Source organism: Triticum aestivum, chromosome 7B (genome assembly GCF_018294505.1).
Source record: "Triticum aestivum cultivar Chinese Spring chromosome 7B, IWGSC CS RefSeq v2.1, whole genome shotgun sequence".
Lineage (NCBI taxonomy): Eukaryota > Viridiplantae > Streptophyta > Magnoliopsida > Poales > Poaceae > Triticum > Triticum aestivum.
Window position 1 is genome coordinate 193,730,462 of NC_057813.1, and position 25,037 is coordinate 193,755,498.

Consider the following 25,037-nt stretch of genomic DNA (forward strand, 5'->3'; position numbering starts at 1 on the left):
GAAGAAAGTAGTAGCAATGAAACTAACACGATCATAATGCTAAGCTAACGGATGGATCATGTCCATCACATCATTCTCCTAATGATGTGATCCCGTTCATCAAATGACAACACATGTCTATGGTTAGGAAACATAACCATCTTTGATTAACGAGCTAGTCTAGTAGAGGCATACTAGGGACTATATGTTTTGTCTATGTATTCACACATGTACTAAGTTTCCAGTTAATACAATTCTAGCATGAATAATAAAAATTTATCATGAATTAAGGAAATAAATAATAACTTTATTATTGCCACTAGGGCATATTTCCTTTAGTCTCCCACTAGCACTAGAGTCAATAATCTAGTTCACATCACCATGTGATTTAACACCAATATTCACATCTGTATGTGATTAACACCCATAGTTCACATTGTCATGTGACAAACACCAAAAACGGTTTACTAGAGTCAATAATCTAGGTCACATCGCTATGTGATTAACACCCAAAGAGTACTAAGGTGTGATTATGTTTTGCTTGTGAGAGAAGTTTAGTTAACGGGTCTGTCACTTTCAGAGCCATATGTATTTTGGAAATATTCTATGTCTACAATGCTCTGCACGAAGCTACTCTAGCTAATTGCTCCCACTTTCAATATGTATCCAGATTGAGACTTAGAGTCATCTGGATCGGTGTAGAAGCTTGCTGAAGGAAATATGCCCTAGAGGCAATAATAAAGTTATTATTTATTTCCTTATATCATGATAAATGTTTATTATTCATGCTAGAATTGTATTAACCGGAAGCTTAGTACATGTGTGAATATATAGACAAATAGAATGTCACTAGTATGCCTCTACTTGACTAGCTCGTTGAATCAAAGATGGTTAAGTTTCCTAGCCATAGACATGAGTTGTCATTTGATTAATGGGATCACATTATTAGAGAATGATGTGATTGACTTGACCCATTCCATTAGCTTAGCACTTGATAATTTAGTATGTTGCTATTGCTTTCTTCATGACTTATACATGTTCCTATGACTATGAGATTATGCAACTCCCGAATACCGGAGGAACACTTTGTGTGCTACCAAACATCACAACGTAACTGGGTGATTATAAAGGTGCTCTATAGGTGTCTCCGATGGTACTTGTTGAGTTGGCATAGATCAAGATTAGGAATTGTCACTCCGATTGTCGGAGAGGTATCTCTGGGCCCTCTCGGCAATGCACATCACTATAAGCCTTGCAAGCAATGTGACTAACGAGTTAGTTGCGGGATGATGCATTACGGAACGAGTAAACAAACTTGCCGGTAATGAGATTGAACTAGGTATTTGAGATACCGACAATTGAATCTCGGGCAAGTAATATACCAATGACAAAGGGAACATCGTATGTTGTTATGCGGTTTGACCGATAAAGTTCTTCGTGGAATATGTAGGAGCCAATATGAGCATACAGGTTCCGCTATTGGTTATTGACCGGAGACGTGTCTCGGTCATGTCTACATAGTTCTCGAACCCGTAGGGTCCGCACGCTTAACGTTCAGTGACGATCGGTATTATGAGTTTATGTGTTTTGATGTACCGAAGGTAGTTCGGAGTCCCGTATATGATCACAGACATGACGAGGAGTCTCGAAGTGGTCGATACATAAAGATCGATATATTGGATGACTATGTTTGGACATCGGAAGGGTTACGGACAAGTTCGGACAAATACCGGAGTATCAGGGGGTTACCGGAACCCCCCGGGGAGTGTAATGGGCCTATTGGGCCTTAGTGGAGAAGAGGAGGGGCGGCCAGGGCAGACACGCCCCCCTCCCCCTCTAGTCTGAATTGGACAAGGAGGGGGGCGGCGCCCCCCTTTCCTTCCCCCTCTCTCCTCCTTCCCTCTCTCCTACTCCTACTCTTGGAAGGGTTGGAATCCTACTCCCGGTGGGAGTAGGACTCCCCTTGGGGAGCGCCTAGGAGGGCCGGACCCTCCCCCTCCTCCTCTCCTTTATATACGGGGGAGGGGGCACCCCATCGACACACAAGTTGATCATTGATCTTTTAGCCGTGTGCGGTGCCCCCCTCCACCATAATCCACCTCGGTCATATCGTTGCGGTGCTTAGGCTAAGCCCTGCGTTGGTAGCTTCATCAACACCTTCATCACGCCACCGTGCTGATGGAACTCTCCCTCGGAGCTCTACTGGATCGTGAGTTCATGGGACGTCACCGAGCTGAACGTGTGCAGATCACGGAGGTGCGGTACGTTCGGTACTAGGATCGGTCGATCGTGAAGACGTACGACTGCATCAACCACATTGTCATAATTCTTCCTCTTACGGTCTACAAGGGTACGTGGACGACACTCTCCCCTCTCGTTGCTATGCATCATCTTATCTTGCGTGTGCGTAGGAATTTTTTTGAAATTACTATGTTTCCCAATAGTGGCATCCGAGCCAGGTTTATGCGTAGATGTTATATGCACGAGTAGAACACAAGTGAGTTGTGGGCGATACAAGTCATACTGCTTACCAGCATGTCATACTTTGATTCGACGGTATTGTTGGATGAAGCTGCCCGGACCGACATTACGCGTGCGCTTACGCAAGACTGGTTCTACCGACGTGCTTCGCACACAGGTCGCTGGCGGGTGTCAGTTTCTCCAACTTTAGTTGAATCGAGTGTGGCTACACGTGGTCCTTGTTGAAGGTTAATACAACACATACTTGATGAAATATCATTCTGGTTTTGATGCGTAGGTAAAAACAGTTCTTGGTCAGCCCATAGCAGCCACGTAAAACTTACAACAACAAAGTAGAGGACGTCTAACTTGTTTTTGCAGGGCGTGTTGTGATGTGATATGGTCAAGACATGATGCTAAATTTTATTGTATGATATGATCATGTTTTGTAACAGAGTTATCAGCAACTGGCAGGAGCCATATGGTTGTCGCTTTATTGTATGAAATGCAATCACCATGTAATTGCCTTACTTTATCACTAAGCGATAGCGGATAGTCGTAGAAGCAATAGTTGGCGAGACGACAACGATGCTACGATGGAGATCAAGGTGTCGCGCCGGTGACTATGGTGATCATGACAGTGCTTTGGAGATGGAGATCAAAGGCACAAGATGATGATGGCCATATCATATCACTTATATTGATTGCATGTGATGTTTATCCTTTATGCATCTTATCTTGCTTAGATTGACGGTAGCATTATAAGATGATCTCTCACTAAATTTCAAGGTATACGTGTTCTCCCTGAGTATGCACCGTTGCGAAAGTTCGTCGTGCAGAGACACCACGTGATGACCGGGTGTGATAAGCTCTACGTTCACATACAACGGGTGCAAGCCAGTTTTGCACACATAGAATACTCGGGTTAAACTTGACGAGCCTAGCATATGGAGATATGGCCTCGGAACACTGAGACCGAAAGGTCAAGTGTGAATCATATAGTAGATATGATCAACATAGTGATGTTCACCATTTAAAACTAGTCCATCTCACGTGTCGATCGGACATGGTTTAGTTGATTTGGATCACGTGATCACTTAGATGATTAGAGGGATGTCTATCTAAGTGAGAGTTCTTAAGTAATATGATTAATTGAACTTTAATTTATCATGAACTTAGTCCTGATACTATTTTGCAAATTATGTTGTAGATCAATAGCTCGCGTTATGGCTTCCCTATCACTAAAAAAAATGCACTTCCGTGATGATACGTGTTTGTCACAGTAGGTCGCATTTTTTGTCATGCATGTACATCCTTGATGATTTTGTGACAGAATCAAGATAGTCATACCTGTGCTGTCGTAGAAGTGTTCCATGACATTACCAAAATTATCATCACGGAAGTGTCCACTTCCATGACGATAAATCGCGCGTCATAGAAGTGCTTTCATCAAGGGTGACCGACATGTGGCATCCACCGTAACGGAACGCCGTTAAGCTATCGGGTCCGGTTTTGGATCCGATAACCCGTTAACAGCCTGGACCAATGGGGACTTTCCACGTGTAAAATCATCATTGGCCGGAGGAAACGCATGTTGCCCCATCGTTGGGACAAATGTCATCCACTCACTGGACAGGAGGCGCCTATGATAGGTCGACACGTGGCATGGCCCAACAGTGGCCCATTCCGGTGAAAAAGGCCGGCCTAGTAAAAATTAGCAGGCCGACCCATATAAGGCCTACTTGTGTTAGGTCCATTTAAGCCCATGACCCATACGAGATGTCCCAATTCGGCCCATCAATGGCCCGTTAAAGATTTGACACCATTGGAGCCCATCGTCAGTTCGAGCCCGTTAATATCCCGCTATATATTTGGGCTCAATATCGGCCCGATGAGATTTCGGCCTGTTAACGGCCCATTCAATGGATGGGCCAATTTTTAGGATGTACATCTTTCGGCCTTTTAGCGACCCATTTAAATGTTGGGCTAAATTCTGGCCCGGTGTTTCTTTAAGCCTGTTGACGGCCCATAAATCAGTTGGGCCATTTGTTGTCGGGCCTGAGTTTCGGCCTTTTAGCGACCCATTTAAGTGTTTGGCCAATTTCCAGCCCGGTGTGGCTTTCAGCTTGTTGACGGCCCATAAATCAGTTGGGCCATTTGTAGTCGGACCTGAGTTTTGGCCTTTTAGCGACCCATTTAAGTGTTGGGCCAATTCCCATCCCTGTGTGCCTTTCAGGATGTTCACGGACCATAAATGAGTTGGGCCATTTGTAGTCGGACCTGAGTTTTGGACTTTTAACGGCCCATGCCCTTCATGGTGCAATATCAGCCCAGTTTCTCTTTTGGCCTGCTAAAGGCTCACAACACAGTTGGGCCATTTACAATACGACCTGACTTTCGGCCTCTTAGCGGCCAATGCTCTTAATGGTCCAGTACAAGCCCGTTGTCTCTTTCGGCCTGCTAAAGGCCCACAGTATAATTGGGCCATATGTAGCCCGAACTTAGTAACGGCCTATTAACGGCCCGTGAAATCAATTGGGCCCACTTGTTGCCCGCTTCGCTGTCGGCCTGTTAACGACCCGGGAGGTAAGAGGGCCGACCATTAACTTTCGGCCTCGTAACGACCCATTAACTTAATGGGCCCACTAAAGTTCATACATGTCTTTAGGCCAAATTAGATAATTTGAGCCCATTATGAGGAGCAATTATGCACAGGACCAAAACCGATCAAGCAAAGGTACGGCATACAGGGGGAAACATTGCACATCCAACATATATTACAGGAAATTACATCCACTGGGCAATCAAGGATTGATGCCAGTGCAAATAAATGAATAGAACCTAACGATCTACAACATCACAATCTGCAACCTCAGCACGGATGACGCCCATAAGCATGTGGGCAAGTTCTTGCTGCTTTGCTACATTGTCTCTGAAAACATTGATCAGTTGTTGTGTCACACGACTCTGCACCTCTGATTCCTCCACCATTTCCATCATTACTTCAACCATTAATTGGTTCACAAACATACATTTTTTCTGTTGCATTCGAGACAAAGGATACTGAACAGATTCATATGGCAATTTTGGCAGGCTTGTATTATTGATAGTCGAGAGTGTCTCGACCACTGCATCATAACATAAATTAGGAGGGGAACCAAATAGATTAACCATGAGTTATTGCCATATTACCTGGCCTAGATTTATTGGAAAGAAACAATGGGGTTGCCTTGCTGTTTTCAGAGTTTGTCTTCTTATCTTCAACAGCCTACACCAAATTAACACACTAGCATTGCTATCATTGGCCAAGTCAGATAATAGGAAAGCAACATTGACACAACGAACATTTGGGCAACTAGCATACACCAAATTAACACAATATGGCACAGCTATCATTAGCCAGGTAAGGTAATATGAAAGAAACATTGACATAATGAATGAATGGGTAACCAGAGCAGCACTATAATTCAGTAATGTGCATGATATGAGATAGTAATCTCATGCAGCTCAGTATGCAAAACTACTAGGCAGTTTTCTTTACAAAAATCAACATTGGCGCCTTTAACATTTTGCTACAACTAATTTTAGATCAGATAAAGGTTGGATTTACGCCGATTAACAAAATACATGCTGATGTAAAAATATAGTGATATACAACAGGTACTTACATCTGCATTGGAGCATAGAGAATTCTGCAAGAATCTTTCCTCACAGACGATACCAGTGCAGAAATTCTTCTATCTGTTAAGCTTATTTTCTAAAAGAGAGATGGGTAAGAAACATGTAGAAAATATGATCAGCGTGCTATAAAATTTCATGATGCAAGGATACGCACATGCTTCTTAGAATGGAGTTGACATATATTTGCTGGACTGGAGCGGACTAGTTCTTTGGCCATTGGAATCTGCTTATTATCAGTAGGAGTTGGGTTTCTCTGTGTTGGAGCAGTATCTATAAAAACTGGAGTTGGTTTATTATCTCCTGGCGTTTGGATCTTTTGGAAAGGCCTTGTTTGTAACCCTTCAGATTCTAACATAGTCGTCTTCCCCTTGCATGCCTTGTATAGAAGAATGGTGCTTTAATTATAAAACATGCTACATCAGAAAGATGGAATATGTACTGAAGAATAGGAAGGCATGACATATTAACATGTGTTCCCTCCATCCAGAAAAAAATGGATGGGTCTAGGCGTATTTCAGTTCTAGATACATCCTTTTTTATCCATTTCGGCAACATGTAATCCGGACGGAGGGAGTATGGTGTAAGAGCTAGGGATACGACAGGACAACACAGTAAAAAACACTAGTTGAATGTAAAACTGTATGCTAGCGGAATACGTACAGAAAAAACTAAGGCAACATACACGTGTATGATTGGGAAACTAAGATGGCATTGCAACAGAGCACTAGAACAACACTTCAATGTAAAAAAACATGGTATGGTAGACAGATGAAGTACATACTGGTGAATAACAATGCATAAGATATTCAGAAGCGTGATGTCCAAATTAAGCAGATGGCATTGCGATAGAGTAGAATAACAATACTTGAATTTGAAAACATGTTATCATGAATGGAATAGGTACTGAAAAATAGGAAGGCATGACATATTTACATGCATGATCAGCATGCTAAGCACATGGCATTGCAACAGAGTAGATACACTCTAGGACATTATATGCATGTTGTACCCATATCACAGGCCAAGTTAGAGCAAGGACCTTGTGAGGTGAAGAGGATTCATCATCTTTCTGCAAGTCTTCTGAAGAACTGCCTTTACATGTTCCATCATATTGGGTATCATTGACATCAAGTTTATTGGCCTTTACATTGCTCCGTGAGGTTCTCGTGGATATATCAGTGTGTGCAATTATATTTGACATGCATGGAAGACAACTAGTAGTTAGATTTATGTAATGAGTGCCTGTAGGATACAACATAAATAGTAGGACTGGGGTTAACTAGCAGCAACAGGTCTCAAAAACTAAAGGGAGAACACAGATGAAAGCTATCGAATATGTATCATTTGTACTCGAGATTAACTAGATGGCACACAAAAGTATTAAAGAACAACATAGGTAATACTAGAAGTGGTATAATACTATAATCATCAGCCTGTGGGATAGCATTGGCTGATGGATGATAACTGTGGAACAACGTTAACTCCTGAACAAGACCCGTAAGAGATCAACATGAATATATAGTGAAATGTGATAATCTATTTTCCATGCTTAGATGAATAACAAAGCCATAAATGTTGCACACAAGTAAGATGAGGGTACAACCTATCTGGTCGCCATCATGTGCTGACTTGTCGATGGCCCTGCAGTTGTTGTGGCTATCCATGTCGGGCACGCACATTCGATGCAGGGAACTGTTGAGTGGGGACTATAGCTCCCTTCTAGTGTATGCTTCCCTTGTTGGAGCAGCTGCGGTGAGTCGGAAGACGGTGCGGCTAAAGATGCAGATAACGCATAATGTTAAGAACGACACATTTCTTTGATCTGAAGAAATACACTAAGAGAGCAACAGCAAGGTACGAGAGTGGTCACACGTCTGTTGACTGAAGACTAAATTGGGGTCACAGGATTATATTTTATTTTGGTATTGTCAAATCTATGCCAGATGGCTTGATGGCCGTCTTGTGCCTCCCAGCTGATACTGTTTGGAATCTTCCCCGAAGAGCCAGCAACGAACGGCAGAGCAGCTGCCTCTGCTGTCCGTGGCCCCGGCCAAAACCCCGCTCCCCGCCCCACCGCACTGCCATGGTTGCGCCGCCCCCGGGCCAATCCATAAAGACTCCCCATCATCCAGATCTGGTGGCGGAAGTACGTTCAACCCACGCAATCTAAGATAGCCATCTAAGCGCTTCTTCCGCGGTGAACTTGCGGCCCCGCACCCTTACGTTAGACACCAGCCAATCGACAGCCTAGGAGCTCCTCTGCCTCGAGGGGTGCTGCTTCCCATTGGGAATCGATTGGCCCAGAATAAAAATTCAGACAACTGACGCCTAAATAAAGTGATTTGAGATGAGGGTGCGACCTATCTGGCGGCATGGTGAAGTAGGCAGGTCCAGCTGCCGAGTCGATGAGGCCGGAGCGGTTGCGGTCGCGACCGGTGGCAGGGAAACAGCGATGTCGCGACGGTCGACGGCTATGGGGAAGCAGCGCCGAGACTCTGGACGGATCCGAAGTTGGAGCCGCTCCGGCACCATGAACAACGGCGGGGGTGAATCGACTCTGGTACGATTCACATGGCCGTCGTTGAGGCGCTCCAGCAGAACGGAGTAAGAGGCACATGGCCCAGTGCACGACGGCAAATGGATAACGTCTCCAGCATTAGGGAGGAGGGTGGCTGTGAAATTGGTGCGGTGGGGGCGCCATGGAGGAGGGGCTAAGGTTTCATGGCTCGGGAGAAGGGAGCTTCCGGGGAGAAGGTGATTTGGCGCCCACGAGGTATGAATGGGGGGGGATTGGGAGGGGAGTGGAACCATGTCTTACGGACGCATTTGTCTGAAATGTGAGGGGGAGTTACAGTTCTGCCCCTGCCTTTAGGCTTCTTGGCTTGGGTCTGTGTACTGAGGGTCGGGGATAGTAGAGTAACTTTGCTTCTCCCCAAATAGTGGGCGGGAGCGATTTAGGGCGAGGAGGGCGTGTTTTGAAATATAGTGGGCGCGAGCGATTTCGGGCGAGGAGAGCGTGTTTTGAAATAGTGGGCGCGAGCTATTTCGGGCGAGGAGAGCGTGTTTTGCCGACCATGTTTTGTGAATTATTCGGCACATCTCATTTCGGACGAGGAGAAGGCGCGCTTGGATGAAGTTACAAACCTACCCTCAATGTAGAACGGGCCAATTGATGTGTGTCCCACATAGGATGGTAATTTCGCGTCTCCCATTATTTGCACGGGCGAATTCCACTGAGCAGAGGATGTTTAATGGTTCATTCAAATTTTGGGAGAACGAGCATCCACGTCTACCTTACCAAGTCGGTTCGAATCAAATTTTGAAATATTAGCTTGCCACTTCTTTTTTAGATGGAGAGATGATGCTCGGGTGTAATGTGTTTTTACATGCTCGTTGCTAGCGATTTACTATGTGAAAAATAGTTGACCCTCTCAAAAACGGGAATCAAACCCAAAATGAAATATCTCGATTCAATGAAATAGCTTGTTCACTAGCTCAAAATAGTGAACTAAATCCAAAATTGAACACCTCAATCGAGTAGCATGTTGTACAGTATTATAGTACTCCATGAACATGTTGAAAGTCAAATTAATGAATTTGTTTGATATACGCATATATCCGTTCATGTGTGGATTGCAGACAACATGTTCTCCAATTTAATTATTTGAATGCAAGTTTATATCGAAACATGGTTTATATCAATCTTTGATGCATAAAACACGACCTCCCCCTCTCCAGGACTCCTGCTCTCTCTCTCGCCGATAATCTTCAATTTTGTCGCACGCTTCCGACAAACGAACCTTGTTGATCCCTCTCCCTTTCTCTCCATCTCTCTCTCTCTCTCTCTCTCTCTTTCTTTCTCTCTCTCTCTCTCTCTCTCTCTCTCTCTCTCTCTCTCTCTCTCTCTCTTTGTGTGTGTGTGTGGGGGGGGGGGTCTTTCTAGTTCGCATGCATATATACTCCATCTAGGTCTCTCTCGCACACTATGTATGATACTCTAGTCCAAATTAGATATCTTGGGTGCACTCATCGTACGCAAACAAATTCCTTGGCTCGTTGCCCGTAACTCTCTCACGCACCACTCTATCGTCTCGGAGCTATTCCCCCCTCTCTCAAACTCTCCATCTACCTGGGTCACACATACACATGCATATCTCACTCACACTCAATAGGCCCATCTAAAACTCTATCTCTCTCCCTCGTTCTCTCTCCATCTCACACGCACACACACACAATCTCATGCCTAGCTAGCCAAGTATGATGGTCTCTCACTCAATTGTAGGCACACACAATCCCCCCTATATGTATATGACTAGCTAATCTTAGTCTCCATCACAAACATATGCATGGTCTATCTCGATTTCTCTCGGGGAATCTTTCTATCGTGCATGCACCCCCCTCGATCTCCCACCCATATAGTCCCCTCACGATCTCAAGGGGATCTCTCTATCACAAACACACCCTCTCTCCCTCCCCATGCGTCCATGTTCTCCATGTGTCACTCTTGACCTTTTTTCCTTGTTGGCCAGACCTCTATTGGACATGTGCTATAGGGGTGTCTCTCTCTGTTGCAAACAATCACACACTAGCTATCTTCATGTATCTCCTCGCCTCGCTTTTCTATCTCGGAGATGCATGCATGATATGTTCACATAAGAAACGAAAAAACACACACTCTCTCTAATTTATCGTTTGTTGAAACTTTCTCTTTCACACACATAATCTTTTTGCACACTTACTCATTCTCCTTCACACGCACTTGATATCTCTCGAGTTAGGCACTCTCCTTGGTCCATAGCATATAGATTTACTGAAAAGTCAAACATCACAAAGTTTGACCATGTACGTGGATAAAAACAATTACATCTAGAATGGCAAACATATACCATTAGATTCACCATGAGATGTAGTTTCATATGATATATCTTTGGTATTGTAGATATAAATAACATTTGCGTAAACCTGTTCAAAGTTTCGTATGATATATCTTTGGTATTGTAGATATAAATAACCTGCATTTTCTCCGTACGTCTCTCTCGACCTCTCTCCCTTGTTTGTCAGACCCCTCTTGGCCACGTGCTAGGGGTCTTTCTCTCTCGGTTGCAAACAACCACACACTATCTCCTCACCTTGCTTCCGTTGTCGAAGATGCCTGTGTGATATGTTTGCATAAGACACACACGCTTTTCTCTACTTTTATCGTGTGTTGTCCATGTCTCTTTCACACACGCACACCCACTTTTTTCACTCACTCTTTCTATCTCTCTCTCTCTCTAGTTAGGGACTCTCTCACGTCCATAACCATATGGATGTCTTGAAAAGTCAAACCTCAGAAAAGTTTGACCAGGTATATGTGGAGAAAAACATTTACATCTAGAACGATCATTAGATTCATCACAACATGTACTTACTTCATACTACTCCCTCCGTTTCATAATGTAGTGCATATAGATTTCTTATAAAGTCAAACTTTATAAACTTTGACCAAGTTTACAGAGAAAACTATTTATATCTACAATACCAAATGTATATAATATAAAAGTATATCTTGTGAAGTATCTAAACATATGTATTTGATATTCTAGATGTATATGTTTTTCTCTACAAACTTGATCAAACTTTTATAAAGTTCGACTTTTAGAAAACTCGATATGCGCTACATTGTGAAACGGAGGGAGTATCATTTATCTTTGGTATTGTAGATATAAGTAATTTCTTTATAAACTTGGTCAAAGTTTCAAAAGTTTGACTTAAAAAAAATGTTGGAACTACATTATCGAATGGAGGGATTAGCTCTTTCTCTCTTTCTCTGCTATCTCTCACGGGCCTCCCCTCTCACTCAAACTCCCTATACCGACAGATTATACGCTCACTGTGTCAGCGTATAGCTCCGTATATTGTTTAGTTAACTGGTCAACTAGTCCACATGCCGCCTTGTCAGCTCGTGTTCTGTATCTTCGTGTGCTCGCCCATGTGGCAGTGGGTGAAAGTAAGTAAACTAGAGGCCCATCTGACATACGGTGAAGTAAAAAAAATTTGAAACCACTCGGGGTAGCACCCCACACGCTAGTAAACTGAGGGTGCATTAAGGACACACTTCTTCCGCGTGAAGGACGCACTCGCGCACAATTCACCACTACGCGATGGCATGCATAGAAGGACGCACTCGCGCACACCCAACACACAACACACACCAACACACATGTACACTGGCGTCGCCACCGGTTGAGATGGACGGCGAGGCAGCCAACAAGCGGAGGCGACTCGAGCCAAAACCGCATCCGGCGAGCATGGACTTCATCAGCAGCCTCCCCGATGACATGCTGCTCGTCATCATCGGCCTCCTCCCCACCAAATCTGCCGTGCGGACCGCCCTGCTCTCCCGGCAGTGGCGCTCCTCTGGCGCCCCGTCCCCCTCAACCTCGCCGTCAATAGCTGCCTCTACGATGGGGATTGCAAACGCATGGCCGCAGTCTCCAAGATCCTTTCATCGCACCCTAGGCCAGCCAGGCGCCTTGACATCTGCATGTACAGTACCAACTGCAGGGTCCAACCCAAGTTCGACGAGTGGTTCTTATCCCCCGCCCTAGATCAGCTCGAGGAGCTCAGCTTTGAAGCTGGACGTTGTCGCTCTCTGCCGCCGACCGCGCTCCGCCTCACGCCAACATTGCTCCACGCCAGCTTCACCTCCTGCTATCTTCCCCAGATTAATGCCGCGCCCGCCCTTCTTCTCCCTCAACTCAAGCAGCTCGACCTCTTCGATGTTGTCATCTCGAAGAAGGCTATGGAGCACCTGCTCCGCAGCTGTACTGCGCTCGAGTACCTTCGTCTTGAGAACCACGGGTTCATTAGCCTCCACATCACCTCGACGAATCTCCGATGGATTTATGTGTCTTGCTGGCATCACAACATGACATCAATTGGGAAGATATCACTGCAGCTGTTCCACGTTATGGTCATTGAGAATGCGCCTTTCCTTGAGAGATTGCTTGTATCGGATCTAGAAGGTCCAACAAAAATCAGGGTCATTGACGCGCCGAAATTGACAGCGTTGGTGTACTCGCCTGCCAAATTCTCCGAACTCTTTTTTGGAACCGTAATCGTTCAGGTATAACACCCAGCTTCTTCTCCATCTTCTTGAAATTCACATTTTTAAATTTCTTCTTGATGTATTTACGACCGTCTTCCAAAAAATGATTCCCACAAGCTTGACCCAGTCTATGCACACAATGAAGATCTTGGCAATAAAATCTATCGGACCCAATCTGGATCAAGTTGTTGGATTCCTTACATGCTTTCTGTGCACAGAGAAGCTACTCATCGAGGTGAAACTTCTTTCCTATTAGTAAACGGTAATCACAACGTAGCTCAATTTTTTCATAATTTTCCCAAATTACGATGACAAGTGTAGTGTTCAAAACTGCATCTACGCACACTTCACCGAAAGAAATGTTTTTAGTATTTTTCTCACGTGATCACCTGCATCGTTGTTTTGTTGTACTACTATAGTAGCCTAGGCTAGTCATAGTGGAAAGTAACTTAGACTACTCCAGTAACTCTATGGTTACCCTAAGAGCAAGTACTACCTCCATCCTAGTTTACTCTTCCTATTTTGTAGTATCAAAATTTCACCATAGATTTAACTGACAAAATGTTAATGCATGTCATTAAGAACTATATCGTTGGATTCGTATTTGAACATAATTTCAAATGGTGTAATTTTTAATGACATGCATTGGCATTTTCTTAGGTAAATCTATGGTCAAAATTTTATACAAAATACGAGGTAGTACAAAAGTGGGCTATAACGGCTGAGGGAGTCCTGGATTAAGGGGTCCTCGGACAGCCAGACTATATACTTTGGACGGACTATTGGACTATGAAGATACAAGATAGAAGACTTTGTCCCGTGTCCGGATGGGACTCTCCTTTGCGTGGAAAGCAAGCTTGGCGATTCGGATATGTAGATTCCCTTCTCTGTAACCAACCTGATGTGACCCTAACCCCCTCCGGTGTCTATATAAACCGGAGGGTTTAGTCCGTAGGACAACAATCAAAATCATAGGCTAGATTCTAGGGTTAGCCTCCTCAATCTCGTGGTAGATCAACTCTTGTAATACTCATATCATCAAGATCAATTAAGCAGGAAGTAGGGTATTACCTCCATAGAGAGGGCCCGAACCTGGGTAAACATCGCGCCCCCCGCCTCCTGTTACCATTTGCCTTGGACGCATAGTTCGGGACCCCCTACCCGAGATCTGCCGATTTTGACACCAACATTGGTGCTTTCATTGAGAGTTCCACTGTGACGTCGAAGATAGGGTTGATGGCTCGCCTTGCTATCAAGGAGAACATTACCTCCGGGGGAGCCCTGGCCTCGGGCCAAACCCTCCGGCTGAGCGGCTTCATCATGACCTCCCTCTCGGCAGTTGAGCCCACGACGACCTCTCGGGTCATCGAGAATCGTCTCCGCGTCAGCTCGGAACTTGCCGATCAGATGGATCCGACAGAGCTATCGTCTTTGAACGAGCTCTTGGACCACATCGCCGCCCTGGGAGTCGCTACGGACTATGACCAGATTGGGCTTAAACCCGATCAGAGGGAGATTAATTCCCCTCCGGTCACCCATCAGGTAGCGGTGGTGGAGGAGCAAAGCGATAACTCTCCTGCCATACTAAGGACGGACTATGTCCGGTTACCGAGCTCACTGAGCCGAATACCCGTTCGCGGGAAGACATGCCCCAGGTCCCGGACTTAGAGCCGGACTGTGGGTCCGGAAAGTTTAGTAACACCCCGGAAGACGGATGGCTAAATTCGGAAACCTTCCAAGCTCTGGGTCTCAGACCGGGTCAAGATTCAGATTTAAATCTGCCCACCCGCCCAGATACAAGCGATCTTTCCCATATCGGACAACATCCCCAAGAGACAGTACATCACTTTTGGGCCAGATTCCTCCTTGTAATGAACAAGGTTAAGGATTGTCGCGAGGAAGATGCAATCTTGTTCTTTTGCAGAAATTGCACGGACAAGGGAATTCTTAACGCCATAAAACGCCGTCGCATATCACACTTTGCTGACTTGGCGGCCATAGTACAAAAGTACTGCGCAAGGGAAAGCGCCTCGAAAACCCAGGCAGCCTTTTGGGAGCCAGTGGCTCTCACTAAACCCCTCGTCCGAACAAAAAAGGTTTGCCCTCACCGGTCACCCGATCGAATAATGAAGAAATCGAAGCCCACTACAGGGCGCGAAACTATATTGGAGGGATGGCTCAATAGGCCATGCAAAATTCACACCACACCGGATACCGTACCAACACATAGCCTTAGAGCATGTTGGATACTTCGGCAGGTGGCCAAGAGCGGCGAGGATCTCCTCATCAATGACCCCGCAGAGCACCATCCCGCAGAAAACAACAATATGGTGTTGACAATCTTCGAGACTTTTGCCTCAAATAACAGGAGCAAGCGAACACTCCACAACATTGCCGAAGTCTGCCAAATTGCGACAATAAACCCTTGGAACGACACGGCCATAACTTTCAACGCCAGTGACGAACCGCAATTCAGAACAGTCCAGGCACCAGCCGCCTTGGTCCTTAGTCAATTGTGGACGGCTTCCGGCTCACCAAAGTGCTCATGGACGGTGGCAGCGGATTAAACCTCATCTACGAGGAAACCCTCAACAAGATGTAAATAGAAAAAAGCCGCATTGAGAAAAGTAGCACAACCTTCCGAGGAATTATTCCAGGACGGGAGGCACGATGTACGGGAAAAGTCACACTAGACGTGGTATTCGGAACACTGGAGAATTACAGGTCCGAAGAAATAACATTCCAAGTGGTCCGTTTTAGCAGTGGATACCACGCCCTTTTGGGGCGAGACACATTCGCGAGCTTCCAAGCTATACCACATTATGGGTACATGAAGCTGAAGATGCCCAGGCCTAACGGAATCATCACCCTTGCAAGTGATCCGGACATAGCACTCCGCGCCGAAAACAAAACCGCCGCCCTAGCCCTCAAGGCACTGTCCGAAGCCCTCGTGGCCGAAGAGCTAACTGCGTTACGCTCCACCGTGGACAGGGATGACATAATACTCGATAAACGATCCAAGTCCACCTCCTTTAAACCGACGGACGAAATTGTCAAATTCCAAGTCCATCCAACGGACTCTACAAAGACAATATCCATCGGGGCAAAGTTGGACCCCACAATCGACGCCGCACTGCGAACGTTTCTACGCGAGAATTGGGACATCTTCGCCTGGCGCCCCTCAGACATGCCAGGAATCCCATGTAGGTTGGCTGAGCATAGCCTCAACATATTGAAGGGATATAAACCGTTCAAGCAGACACTCAGATGCTTTTCCGAACCCAAACGACAAGCCATGGGAGATGAGCTGGCCAAACTACTTGAAGCCGGATTCATTAGAGAAATTAAACACCCGGATTGGCTAGCACACCTGGTGATGGTACCAAAGAAGGACAAATCCTGGTGCCTGTGTGTCGATTTCAAAGACCTAAACAAAGCCTGCCCCAAGGATCCCTTCCCTCTCCCCCGCATTGATCAGATCATCGATGCTACCGTAGGACACGACGCACTGTGTTTCCTCGACGCATACTCCGGATACCATCAAATCAAGATGGCGGAGTCGTATCAAGCCGCAGTGGCATTCATCACCCCATACGGCCCCTTTTGCTTCAACACTATGCCTTTTGGGCTTAAAAACGCCGGGGCAACCTACCAACGCATGATTCAAACATGCCTGGAGAAGCAAATCGGCAAAATAGTTGAAGCATATGTGGACGACGTGGTCATTAAGACCAGACACGTTGAGTCTTTAATAGACGATCTGAGGCTCACCTTCGATAACGTCCGAACATACGACATCAAGCTCAATCAGGAAAAATGTGTTTTCAGTGTCCCCGCCGGAAAGCTGTTAGGCTTCATCGTTTCCCATAGAGGAATCGAAGCAAACCCAGCCAAAACCCGAGCTTTGTCACAGTTGGCTACCCCGACAGACCTTAAACAAATACAGAAACTAACTGGATCCGTGGAAGCCTTGAGCCGCTTTATCTCTAGATTGGGAGAAAAGGCACTGCCACTTTATCGCCTTCTTCAACGCACCGAACACTTCGAGTGGACGGACGCAGCAACGGCCGGACTAGAAGAAATAAAAGCTCTTTTCGCGAGCAACCCAATCCTGGCCGTGCCAAGCATAGGCGAACCAATGCTGCTATACATAGCCGCAACTCACCAAGTTGTGAGCGCAGTGCTCGTCGTCGAACGAGAGGAGGACAGACACAAGTTCCCGCTTCAAAAGTCGGTGTACTACGTATCCACTGTCCTCACACCATGCAAATCTCGGTACCCCCTTATCAAAATATAGCATACGCGGTCTTCATGGCATCCCGAAAACTACGACACTACTTTCAAGAGTGTTCAATCACGGTGGCCTCCGAAGTACCACTCAATGACATAATAAACAACCATGATGCAACGGGCCGGATTGCTAAGTGGGCCATCGAGCTCCTCCCATTCGACATCACATATAAACCACGGCGGGCCATTAAATCACAAGTACTGGATGACTTTGTCGCCGAATGGACAGACGCCGAACTCCCTAAAGAGTACGGCGCATACTCCAATTGGATCATGCATTCGACGGTTCTAAAATGCTTGCAGGTCTGGGAGCGGGCGTTGTCCTAACATCCCCCACCGAAGATACTGTCCAATATGTACTACAAATACTATATACAGACTCCAATAATGCAGCCGAATACGAGGCTCTGTTGCACAGTCTTTGGATGGCTGTCTCCATGGGCATCAAACGCTTGGAAGTGCGTGGGGATTCGAACCTTGCAATATCTCAAATAAATGGAGACTTCGACGCCAAAGATCCGAAAATGGCGGCTTATAGAAACGTCGTTCTCAAAATGTCAGCTCGATTCGAGGGGCTCAAATTCCATCATGTGGTTCGAGAAAACAATCAAGCGGCGGATGTTCTCGCTCGCATTGGCGCAAAGCGCGACCCAGTCCCACCTAACATCTTCCTGGAAAGACTCTTCAAGCCGTCCGTGGTGTGGCAAGGGGAGACCGGCTATACTAGCCCGGATCCGAACACAACCCCAGATACCGAAGACACTGACATATTCGGGGGCTCCGCCACCGAAATAACACCCTCGGCCCACCTAATCATGGCTGTCATCGCCCCGTGGACCGAACCCTTCTTAGCCTACCTTAATAGGCAAGAACTCCCCGAGGACCAAAACGAAGCACGCTGCATAGTTCGGTGCTCTAAAACCTATAAAGTCCATGAAGGAGAACACTATAAGAAAAGCGCTACCGGAGTACTTCAAAGATGTATCTCCGAAGAGGAAGGGTGACATCTCTTGGTGGAAATTCATGCCGGACTAGGCGTTCACCACACCGCAGCTCAGGCCCTTGTAAGCAAGGCCTTCCGTACAGGTTTCTATTGGCCGACGGCCCGGACAGATGCACATGACCTAGTCCAACATTGCGTCGGATGTCAGCTCTTCGCCAATTAAAGCCATATGCCACCACCGCTCTCCAAAAAATCCCCATAACCTAGCCTTTTGCAGTGTTGGGGCTAGACATGGTCGAACCTCTTCAAGGGGGAAGCCATAAGAAAAAATACTTGTTGGTCATGGTGGATAAATTCACCAAATGGATAGAGGCCAAACCTGTTAAGACAGCCGAATCCGGACCAGTGATAGACTTTATATCAGGCGTTGTACACCGTTATGGTGTCCCGCATAGCATCATCACCGATAATGGCTCCAATTTTATAGCCGATGAGATGAAAACTTGGTGTGCCAACTTGGGCATTAAGGTCGATTACACCTCTATCTATCACCCTCAAACGAACGGTCAAGTCGAACGCGCCAATGGTCTTATTATGAGCGGCATCAAACCCAGACTAGTGCAATCCCTAAAAGAATCAGACACGCACTGGGTCGAGGAGCTCGACTCCGTACTCTGGGGGCTGCGGACCACGCCCAACCGCACTACCGATACACACCCTTCTTTATGGTGTACGGCCGGAGGCGGTCTTGCCCTGCGATATCATTCACGACTCACCTCGAGTGCGCATGTATGAAGAGAGAGAAGCCGAGTTGGATCAGTAGGATAATTTAGATGCCTTGGAGGAGGAGCGCGATGTCGCAAAGGCCCGTTCCGCATTCTATCAACAACAGGCTTGCAGCTATCAAAGCAGAGAAGTAAGGGCCAAAACTTATAACATTGGCGAACTCATTCTACGCCTACCGCAGAAGAAAAAGGACAAGCTCAAGCCCAAGTGGGAGGGTCCCTTCATCATTGATAAAGTTCTCACTGGAGTAGCGTACCGCCTGTGTGATGCAACAGATAATAGTCTCGAGCCAAACCCATGGAACGCGGAAAGACTCCAAAGATTCTATGCCTAACGCCAAACTCTTTGTTCGTTTCCTTCCCTCTGTTACTTTTTGCATACTTTTAATTTACATATTCTCCCTTCTATTTGTTAGCCCTAAAAGCTATAGTGTGACTCAATTACACACTCGGGACGCACCAACTTTAAAAAGTGTGCGCTCGCTGTACCTGGGGGCTTCTTATGCAGAAGCTTAATATAATTAAATTCTGGGCCTCACGTCCATTGCATATGTGTCCTTTTTTCGTATGTAACCTTTTTTTTGCCACTATATGCATCGATATGACTTAAGTTTCGGCCAAGCTGGGTTGCCTGGTTCTTGTGTTTATGCCCTACGTTCTCGTTAATTCAACTAGGGCATAAGTGAAGCACCTCTGCGATTGTTACTGCCGGGTCCTCCGGATGTGTACCTCAGACTGGGTGAAGCCGAAAGCTAGCGTTCTTAAGGGAATATTCGGTCGGTGAACTAAAGATATCTTTTACCTTTCATAATACAAACCCCCAGATGTTTTTCATATACTACGCTTTCAACTGTAGTTTGGACATGCACATTAATGCATGCGTACCCAGGGAAAGGAACCCTTAATGGAACTATTCTCCATGGAAGATGTTTCTTACTACCCATGTAATATAACATAACTAGTTGGGTACTTGTCTGTTCAAGCAACTATGACCCCTACGCCTGGTTTCCAAGCATACCCCGGTCTCTGTAACCGAGAGGGTATTCGAAAACGCTCTGGACCGTCGAGTCAGGATGCCGAAGCAAAAAGGTCCGCCATGACAAATGATTTACAATCCGGCTAGACATGTCCATCGAAGTACATAGTCACTTCGATTAAGACATTTCTTCTTATATGCCCTCCAACAGCCTGTCTAGTCTACAGTCCTGCTGGGAATATTTTGCGGCTAATTCCACCTGGTCATATACCAGGCTAACGGGAATCTAATTCCCTTCTGACCCTACAGGTCTGACCCGGGCCATATGATTAGGATCCAGCTTGGTGTACCACGTCTTCACCATCGCCCAAGCTTCTCTCGAACCTTATCGACAAGCAAATATCTTCCATAGTTAGAAGCACCGCCGTGCTCCTTTTAGCAGCTGTACAAGCTCTCCCATGCCTCCTGTCAGGGAGACGGAAAGCCATAAGGCTTTGGAGACGCCGTGCATAACCTGCCAAACTTGCTCGTGCAGTTGCGAAAGCTCTTGCAGCATATTGCCTGAGGATCCGGGCATCTCCTCTCCGGGACGGCCAGTCAGCATACCTACAGACATAACGCTGTTATACTGTTTCTTCGTCAAACTATATATATATATATATATATATATATATATACATACATATATATATATATATATATATATATATATATAATAGTTCGCTTGAGCACTTACTGAAAATGCCGCGTCGAAGCCTTTTATTCTCCTTCACGGAGTCAGCTAGCTGAGCACGAACATCTTCTAGTTCTATGCTGAGCCGGGTATTGGCATCCTGAAGATCATTTTTCTCCTGCCTAACCCGTGTAAGTATACACTCGCCAGCATCTTGATGCCTTTGAGCTTTCTGTTCATCCTCCTGTAGGATATCCGGATTCACTCTGGGACTATCTGTGGTACCTGTCAGTAGATCGGCCACATGTCAAAACCACTGGTATACGCGAGTAAGTTTCTTCTCGATAAAGAAAAGCATTACCAGTGGAGGCCTTCTTGGATCCCTCCAGTTCGGCAGTCTTTGCCCTTAGCTGGGTTTGACACCTCTCCAGCTCTTGAAATAGTAGGTTATTCTTCTCTGAAAGAACCTGTTTATACAATGATCCTTAAATTAGTTGTACCAACTGCTCCAAGTCTCAGGGGCTACTGATATACATAATTATCAGATTTTACTTACCCGTATATCTTTCAAATACTGGTCTGCGGCTCTAGCAAGCCCATCTTGAGAAGCTCGGATGTACGCATCACCCGAGCTGAAGGTGTTGAAAGCCTCTTCGGAGAAACCAGGGTCGCAGAGTAAGGCCCGCCAAGGCTGATGATTCATGGCGCTCTCCACTTCAGAGTTTGTAGCGGATATTCTATCTGACTCCTCTATACGGGGGCTGTACGGTGTCACCCCCGTATCAACCTCCGCCCTCAAGGCCGGTTCTTGAACCTGGCTAGCGGAGGCGTGGCGATTAGAAACCCCGGATATAGTCCGGCGGATGCTCTTCCTGCCAAGACGCAAAGGACAATGTCATACTTTAAGATGACCATCGTGGAGCATGTTTAAAACCATACCTCTTTGACGAGGGCTCAGCAGCATTTCTGTTCGCCTTCCTTTTTGGAAGCCTACCCGGCATGGGCGTTCCATGTTGATGGGTTGCCTCAGGTTCGGCATGACGCGCCGACTGCTTTCCCTTTAAGAAAAACATAAGCGTTGTGTTGTGGGTAAGGCGAAAAGAGCAAATACTTTCTGGAAATAAGTCTCCTATTCACTTACATGTGATGCGGGAAGGAGGCTAGGATAGTCGGCGACAATGGCCACTTCGGTGCCATCACAGCTCGCCTGGTAGAACACCACTTCAATGAGCTCCACAAATATATTAGAATCCACTTCAAATCCGGAATCCAGGGCTCGGTTGCGGACCTCTGGCTGTGGAGCCGGGCTGTTGATCTGCTTGGTAAACTTCCGCCATTCCTGTTATGAATGGGCAATAATGATACATGCTAAAGGATGGAGAAAATGGATAGAGTTGAGTAAGGGATAGCAACTCACCCAGTTGGGAGGGTTGTACATGGAAATCCATCCCGTGGCTTAATACGGACGAACTCCTCTTCTTATCCTTTATATAGCTCGAACAGTATTTTCACTAGCGCGTTGGTGGAGTCCGAGCCCTTCCTGCCGCAGCGGGTAACATCGTCTTCACCATTGAAGTGCCACATGGGACGCCCTCGGTATTGGAGTGGCTGTACCCCCCGCATTATGCATACAGCCATAATCTCGATTATGGTTAATCCGGATGTACCGAGCGTTCGTATCTTGCTCATCAATTGCGGGACTTCTCTGCTATCTTCCTCCTTGGGGCTCCGGGGACGCCAGTTGCGGCGCTTCACCAATGGAGTATTTGTGAACTCGGGGAGACCCATTCGAACTGGGTCAGAAGGGAGACGTCCTCTATGTAGAACCACTCGAAAGGCCATTCTTCGAATATCTTTTTTGGGGTGCCAGATAGGTATCCAGTCCCGGCGATGCGCCATATCTCGGCTCTGCCAACTTGGAATATCGATCCCTCTTGGTTATGAGGGACGAGGCAGAACAGCCTCTTCCATAGCTCAAAATGAGCTTCGCAACCCAGAAAATGCTCGCAAAGGGCAACATATCCCGCGATATGCAGGATGGAGGCTGGGGTGAAATTATGCAGTTGGAGGCCATAGTACTCTAGGAGCCCGCGGAGGAATGGATGGATTGGAAATCCGACGCCTCTTAGCAGATAAGGGACAAGGCATACCCGCTCCCCCGCAGATGGATTAGGGAAACTCTTCGCTTGCTCCCCGCCGTCAAAAGTAGCCAATCCGGCTCGGACGGGGACTAGGTCTGCAGGTGGGAGGAACCCCTGGGTTTGCAACTTCACTAATTGACCATGGGATACGGTGCACTTCTCCCAATCACCCGGCTTGGCGCTGTGAGGGCAGGAGGAGGAGCTGCGGGGTCCGGCCATGTTGGGATGGTATTTTCGAGCGCGCTCTGCTAATTCTTGGCTTGGGGAGAATGGTGTGGATTAGATCTGAAGGTCTCCGTCTCTTTAAATAGATGACTTACTTAAGTGGTTAGGGTGACAAGTGTAAAAATGCCCCGACTCCTCGCATTCGCTTGACACGTGGAAGCTGGAAACTATCGAAGTACAGAAGCCGAGGGAGTGTAACATTAAATGAGGAGCTGGGTACTTCTCTTTACAAATAGGTACTTTGAAATAATTCGGAGGAGGAACCCGCCTTGAAATGCCGAAGACAAATCTGCGCGCCGGACTCATCGACATTGAAGCCTGGTTCGGGGGCTACTGAGGGAGTCTTGGATTAAGGGGTCCTTAGACAACCGGATTGTTGGACTATGAAGATACAAGATAGAAGACTTCATCCCGTGTCCGGATGGGACTCTCCTTTGCGTGGAAGGCAAGCTTGGCGATTTGGATATGTAGATTCCCTTCTCTGTAACCGACCTGATGTGACCCAAACCCCCTCCGGTGTCTATATAAACCGGAGGGTTTAGTCTGTAGGACAACAATCAGAATCATAGGCTAGCTTCTAGGGTTAGGCTCCTCGATCTCATGGTAGATCAACTCTTGTAATACTCATATCATCAAGATCAATCAAGCAGGAAGTAGAGTATTACCTCCATAGAGAGGGCCCGAACCTGGGTAAACATCATGTCCCCTGCCTCCTGTTACCATTAGCCTTAGACACACTGTTCGGGACCCCCTACCCGAGATCCGCCGGTTTTGACACCGACAATGGAACTCCACTATGTAGGCCAAAACACGTGCCAAATTCACTTGTGATGCATTTGGCATCGATGTCCCTCCATTGCTCACCTGGTGCCCCAATCTGGATCACCTACTTCCGGTGCCAAATTAACTCACGTAATTAAAAAACACTTGCGTGGGAGAGAGAGAGAGGATTGAGGCAATAAAAAAACACTTGTTTGGGAGAGTGAGAGGTTGGTGTAGTTGGTTTGATTGATTTGTTTATACATGTGGGTCTGTGTGTACAGCGGTGCCAACTCTCTCACATCGCGAGAGCAGTGCCAAAATCTTTTGATTTGACATCGATGCGTATTATGTGGCATACTTTTGCGAAATATGGCATCGGCCACATAGTGGAAGGCAACAAATGGCCAAGCTCTTCACGTGCCCCTAGGTAAATGAGAGGATATATATATATATATAAAGAGAGAGAGAGATAGAGAGAGAGAGATAGATAGAGAGAGAGAGAGAGAGTGAAAAAATATCACTAGCCAGTCAACCCTATCGTATGAGCGAATGATACTGGTACCTCTTGATGACACGACAATCCTATACAGCCAGCTGCTCTAATATGTTCTCTTCTTTTGCAGATAAAAAAGACCCAAAAGTGAAAAATGTGCTGCACTATAACAATCTCATCAAATGCCTTACTTTATCACTAAGCGATAGCGGATAGTCGTAGAAGCAATAGTTGGCGAGACGACAACGATGCTACGATGGAGATCAAGGTGTCGCGCCGGTGACTATGGTGATCATGACAGTGCTTTGGAGATGGAGATCAAAGGCACAAGATGATGATGGCCATATCATATCACTTATATTGATTGCATGTGATGTTTATCCTTTATGCATCTTATCTTGCTTAGATTGACGGTAGCATTATAAGATGATCTCTCACTAAATTTCAAGGTATACGTGTTCTCCCTGAGTATGCACCGTTGCGAAAGTTCGTCGTGCAGAGACACCACGTGATGACCGGGTGTGATAAGCTCTACGTTC